Source organism: Mus pahari, chromosome 23 (assembly GCF_900095145.1).
Source record: "Mus pahari chromosome 23, PAHARI_EIJ_v1.1, whole genome shotgun sequence".
NCBI lineage: Eukaryota > Metazoa > Chordata > Mammalia > Rodentia > Muridae > Mus > Mus pahari.
Window position 1 is genome coordinate 20,383,291 of NC_034612.1, and position 5,693 is coordinate 20,388,983.

At 48.7% G+C, this 5,693-nt stretch overlaps 1 pseudogene; it reads right to left on the reverse strand.

Annotated features, from left to right (window-relative positions):
* Positions 1–163: 163 nt before the first annotated feature.
* LOC110313105 lies at positions 164–1,430 on the reverse strand (annotated as a pseudogene).
* Positions 1,431–5,693: the final 4,263 nt, after the last annotated feature.

A 5,693-nucleotide genomic window follows, 5' to 3' on the forward strand; every position in this document is an offset into this window, starting at 1 on the left:
CTGTCCTGGAACTCACTTTGTAGACCAGGCTGGCCTCGAACTCAGAAATCTGCCTGCCTCTGCCTCCCAAGTGCTGGGATTAAAGGCATGCACCACCACGCCCGGTTCATTTTAACTTTTTAAGTTTCTTTGTCTTATTTATAAAAAGGAAAGAAGCAACTCTTCACCACTCTGCATCTCCAATGGCTTTGGAAAATATATAATCTCTTCCCTTAAGAGTCATAATGCCAGCTGGGCATGGTGGCGCATGCCTTTAATCCCAGCACTCAGGAGGCAGATGCAGGTGGATTTCTGAGTTCAAGCCAGCCTGGTCTATACAGTGAGTTTCAGGACAGCCAGGCCTATACAGAGAAAAACCCTGTCTCGAAAAACCAAAGAGTCATAATGCCATCCTTGACATGAAATTTCCATTTATTTTTACTTCTGTGTATCTTATAGTACTGGCATGCGACAGCATTCTCTGTGTCAAAGAGTCCCTGCCCTCCCTTCCTCGTCACTTACATAATCTTCATTCCTGAGGCGCTCTTCTTCCACCTGTCCATCTTCAGCTCCATCTTTCTCTTTCCTTCCTCCTCCTCATCATCAGTCTTCTTCATCATCTCCATCTTCCTTAGAAGATGTATCCCCTGTTCCATCAACTTGCAGCACCAATGGAGCTTGCTGTTGAGCAGTCTGGGCCTGCGGCTGCTGCTGTCAGCTGCAGGTATCTGTGCTTGGGCCGGTGTGGGTGCTTGCCACGGTTGTAGGAATGACCTGAGTCTTATTTCCTGGAAATAAGATTTGCTGTGGCTGGATGATGACACCCGTCTGTGGTGACATCCCTCCAGGAAGTGGGGCTAGGACCCGCTGAATAACAGGCGCTTGTACTGCACCAGGCTGCCTTTGTGGTATAACTTATTGTAGGACAACTGACTACTGAGGCTGAAAGATACACTGAGCACCATTGGCTGCCCTGACCACCGGAAGCCGCTGGCCTGAATTCGTTAGTAGCTGTTGAACAGGAGTCAGGTCTGCAGGAAGTGCCAGGGTAGCAACTGTAGCAACAGCACTAGGAATACTTGATGCATTCATATGTTGTATCAACTTTAGAATCAGGAACAGTAACTGGTGGTGCTGAAGCTTGCTGTGATGCCGGAAGAAGAACCTGTGGGGTCTGCGTTTGCTGAGGTTGTGCTCTCTGATGGTGGTGGCCATGCTGCTGCTGCTGCTGCTACTGCTGAACTTGCAACAAAAGCTGCAGTTCTTCCCAATGAAATCCGTCTGCTGCGCTAGACTGCATCAGTTTATTCTCCCACAGAGATTTTGGTTCCATCAGGACCTGTGCCTCCACTTCCTCATCCAGAAAAATGTCTCTGAACATCATTAATAACATCTTCAATCACAGATCTATACAGTTTAGGCACGGCGTTTGTGTTTGCTGAGTTCGCCATTTCCACACACAACACAAACAAGAGGGAACGAGAAAGAAAAAGAAAGAAAGAAAGAAAGAAAGAAAGAAAGAAAGAAAGAAAGAAAGAAAGAAAGAAAGAGAAAGAAAGAAAGGAAGGAAGGAAGGAAGAAAAAGAAAGAAAGAAAGAAAAAGAAAGAAAGAAAGAAAGAAAGAAAGAAAGAAAGAAAGAAAGAAAGAAAGAAAGAAAGAAACTAAGAACCAGAGGGTGACCCAAGTCACCCACAAGAGTGGGACAAAATTTTCTCAACAAATCCTATCCAAAAGGAGTAAGAGGCGGGAGACCAGGAGGAGGGGGCACTCCTCCTGCAACTAAAAACCTAAGAATTGCCTAAAGGAAAAAAAAAATGAAAAAAAAAATCAGCCATGACCCCTTAGGGGGGTAGGGAGCATCACCAGCTCCCCATTCGACCACCAAGGGGGGGGAACAAACACCAGTCTCCGCTCCCGCACCACTGCTGCCACCACCTGCTGCAGCTCCAGCACAATCAGTGCTCTTAACAGCTAAGCCATCTCCTCAGGCCTAAAATTAGACACACACACCATCTCCACCACTGCCGCCTAGCTTTTTTTTTTTTTTTTCCTGAAACCATATGTTAAAACAAAATGCCCTGGAAAGGAAAAATAATGGCGGGCAGTGGTGATGCACGTCTTTAATCCCAGCACTTGGAAGGCAAAGCAGGCAGATTTCTGAGTTCAAGGCTAGCCTAGTCTACACAGTGAGTTCCAGGACAACCAGGGCTACACAGAGAAACTTTGTTTCAAAAAACCAAAAAAAAGGAAGAAGAAGAAGTAAAGAAAAAGAAAGGAGAAATCCAGTGTCATCTTTATGTCCACACTAGTAAATGCTGACTGTACTGGACTTCTCAACCTCAGCCTCTGCCGAAGCCCTCAGTGTAGACACACACACACACCCCGTCCCAACACTGTCACGGGAACGCTTCCTCTTCCTGTATCCCTTTCATGTTCCCTGTCCCTCTATCTTTTTTGTTTGTTTGTTTTCTTTGTGTAGCCCTGGCTGTCCTGGAACTCACTCTGTAGACCAGGCTGGCCTCGAACTCAGAAATCCGCCTGCCTCTGCCTCCCAAGTGCTGGATTAAAGGCGAGTGCCACCACCGCCCAGCTCTGTCCCTCTATCTTGTCTGAGCCTTACTTGCTGGTTATTGGAAAGGAAAACAGGAAGACTCCAGGACCTGGCTCTGATTCGCCGGTCAGAATGAGTTCTCTGGCTAGGACAGACAGACAGACAGACAGACAGACAGACCAGTCCAGATACTCCTCCCAGGCCTGCAGGATGGCTCTGCATCCCAGCTGGAAGAGAGGCCCTGTTCCAGACATCTGAATCAGCTTCCTCCTGGAAAGATGTTACAAGCCACCAAGTTGGCACACCCCTGTGCCCTGCCCCCTCTGGCACCCAACCACCACAACACACACCAGTCAGCTCCTAGCTGGCCTTCTTTTCCACACCACACTGGGATAGTCACTCTCTTCTCTGGCTTCTCTGCATTTAGATGGAGAGGCTTGAGGGACAGGGTCTCACGTGGTCTAGGCTGGTCTCAACTTCTTCTTTTGGGGGGGTGGGGGGAGTTGGAGACAGGGTTTTTTCCACGTAGCCCTGGCTGTCGGGCTTTCAGAACCTCACACTCATCCCTCTTTCTCCTCAAGCTCCAAGGCTCCATCATGGACCACCATCTTTTTTACAGGGAACTAACTCCTCCAGTGGGGATGGCTGGTCCACGGTGTACCTACAATCTCAGTCACATCTTGAAAACCTGATGAGCTCATTCTGAGACCCTGCTTCAAATTCAAAATCGTATGCCTGTGGCACCTGCCACCCAGCATTTGGGACCAAGGCTAGAGGACCAGTTCAAGGTCATTCTCCCCTCCCCCTTTTTTTGTAGTTTTATTTATTATATGTAATTACACTGTAGCAGTCTTCAGACACACACATCCGATCTCATTACGGATGGTTGTGAGCCACCATGTGGTTGCTGGAATTTGAACTCAGAATCCCCGGAAGAACAGTCAGTGCTCTTAACCTCTGAACCATCTCTCCAGTCCCCAAGGTCATTCTCCTTTACATAGCAAATTGGGAGGCTAGCCTGGGCTACATAAGACCCTTTCTCAGAAACAAAAACAGACTTTGGGTGTGGTGAATCTGTGGTGAGTTTGTGGCCAGCCTGGTCTACACAGAGAGACCCTGCACTGGAAGAAAACAAAACAAAAACATGGGGCAGGGCCAGATAGATCATCCAGCCCAGCCATTTCGGTGTGTCCATTTGCAAAAGTGCAAAGCTTGCTTCCCTGTACCCATGTCCCGTGGCTCACAACTCCCTGTAACTGCCCCACAGGTGAATGGACTGTACATTTCTACACACACACACACACACACACACACACACACACACACACAAAATTTAGGATAATACATCTTTTTCTAAATGTAAAAAACCCCTTAGATCAACTCTAGATGCCACAGCGGGCAAAAAATTCTCTGAGTCTGGGAGCAGCCAAGGCTACTTAGTGAGACCCTGCCTCAATAAACAAACCCTTTAAAGGAGGGCTTCAACCACCTACACTACAACCCACCCCCCCCACCTCATCCCCGTGAGGAACTGGGGCGTGGCTCAGGATACTATATAACCAAAGCCCGGGGTTCAGCCCCCCACATTTCAAAACAGAAAAAACAAAAAAACAAAAAAACAAAAAAGGAAAACAGTCCCCAGGATGTTTATCCCTGTTATGTAAGTTAACGTCTTGGTACGATATTCCAGCTCCCCACCCCCCATGCCCCATCAGTCTTCTAGCTGAGCCTCAGAGCCACCCTTTACCCATGGTTTTTGGTTAGACAGAGCCTCGGGTACCTTGCGCCCTTATACTGGGAGCAGCCACTGGCGCCTGTCTGTGGTCTAGACACGCCCACGCTATGACCCCAAGGCAATTAGATCAAAGCTAGTGGATGGAGCCCTGGGTGGAGCCCCTGGGTGGAGCCGGCGCTGGGAAACCAATCCGAAGGCTGTGAGCAGAATACAAAGTGCTGCAGTTCAGTGGGTCTGGGCTGTGGAGCCCCTGAGTCAAAACAAAACGGGCCAGGAGAATGTAGCTCAGGTGGTGCTTTGCCTAGCATGCAGCAAGCCCCAGATTCCCCCAGCACTGCATAAAAGTGGGCTTAGTGGGTGAGGCACACCTAAAATCCCAATCCTGGAGAAGGCAAGAAGAAGATCGGGAGTGCAGGAGTGGGAGACCAGTGGGGCTACATGAATGAGACCCTGTCTCAAAGCAAAAACCCCAAATTTAAAAAAAGAAAAAAAGAAAAAGGGAGCCAGGCGTGGTGGCGCACACCTTTAATCCCAGCAGTCGGGAGGCAGAGGCAGGCGGATTTCTGAGTTCGAGGCCAGCCTGGTCTACAGAGTGAGTTCCCAGGACAGCCAGGACTACACAGAGAAACCCTGTCTCGAAAAATCAAAACAAAACAAAAAAAAGGCGGGGGGATATCCCTCCAAAGCAAAGCCTTTTGTTGAGCTAGGATTGTAGGTTACCCAGTCTGGCCTCTAACTCATGTTGAGTGTACGGGGGGAGGGGGGGAGATACAGGGTTTCTCTGTGTACCCCTGGCTGTCCTGGAAGTAGACCAGAGAGACCAGGCTGGCCTCTGCCTTCCAAGTACTGGAATTCAAGGCGTGCACTCCGAGTGCTGGGATCAAAGGCATATGCCTTTTTTGATCTTCTTGCTTTGACCTCTGAAATGCTGAGATTACAGGTGTGTCTCCATGCCTGGCGTCATATAAGAATTTGACTAACTGTGCCCTTCGGTTCCACCCACCTACCTGCTCCACTAGCCCCCTCTACCCCCACCCTCACCCCCCCACACACCGCATCCCTACGTGCTGGTCTCACGTCCCACCCATCACCTTACTTCCTGAGCTTTAGGAGTTCTGACCCATCCAAGGTCAGCCCCACAGACCTGATCTTTGCTTGGTCTTCTCCTGGGTCCCTCAGAACACCTTTCCTGCAGAAAGCTTCCAGATGCTATTTATGCAAGCGCTCAAGAATCCGAGCGTGCCACACTTTGTAAAGCGATTTGCTTCAAAGTGCTCATTCTTTAATTAAACTTCATTTAACTGCCATCTGCCTCCGTTCAAAATGGCTTCGTGTTTTGCAACTAGAAATGAGAATTGTTGTTGGTTTTGTAAACACATCCCCCCCCCACCCATCCCAAAGAAAAATCACAAAAAAAAAAAAAAAAA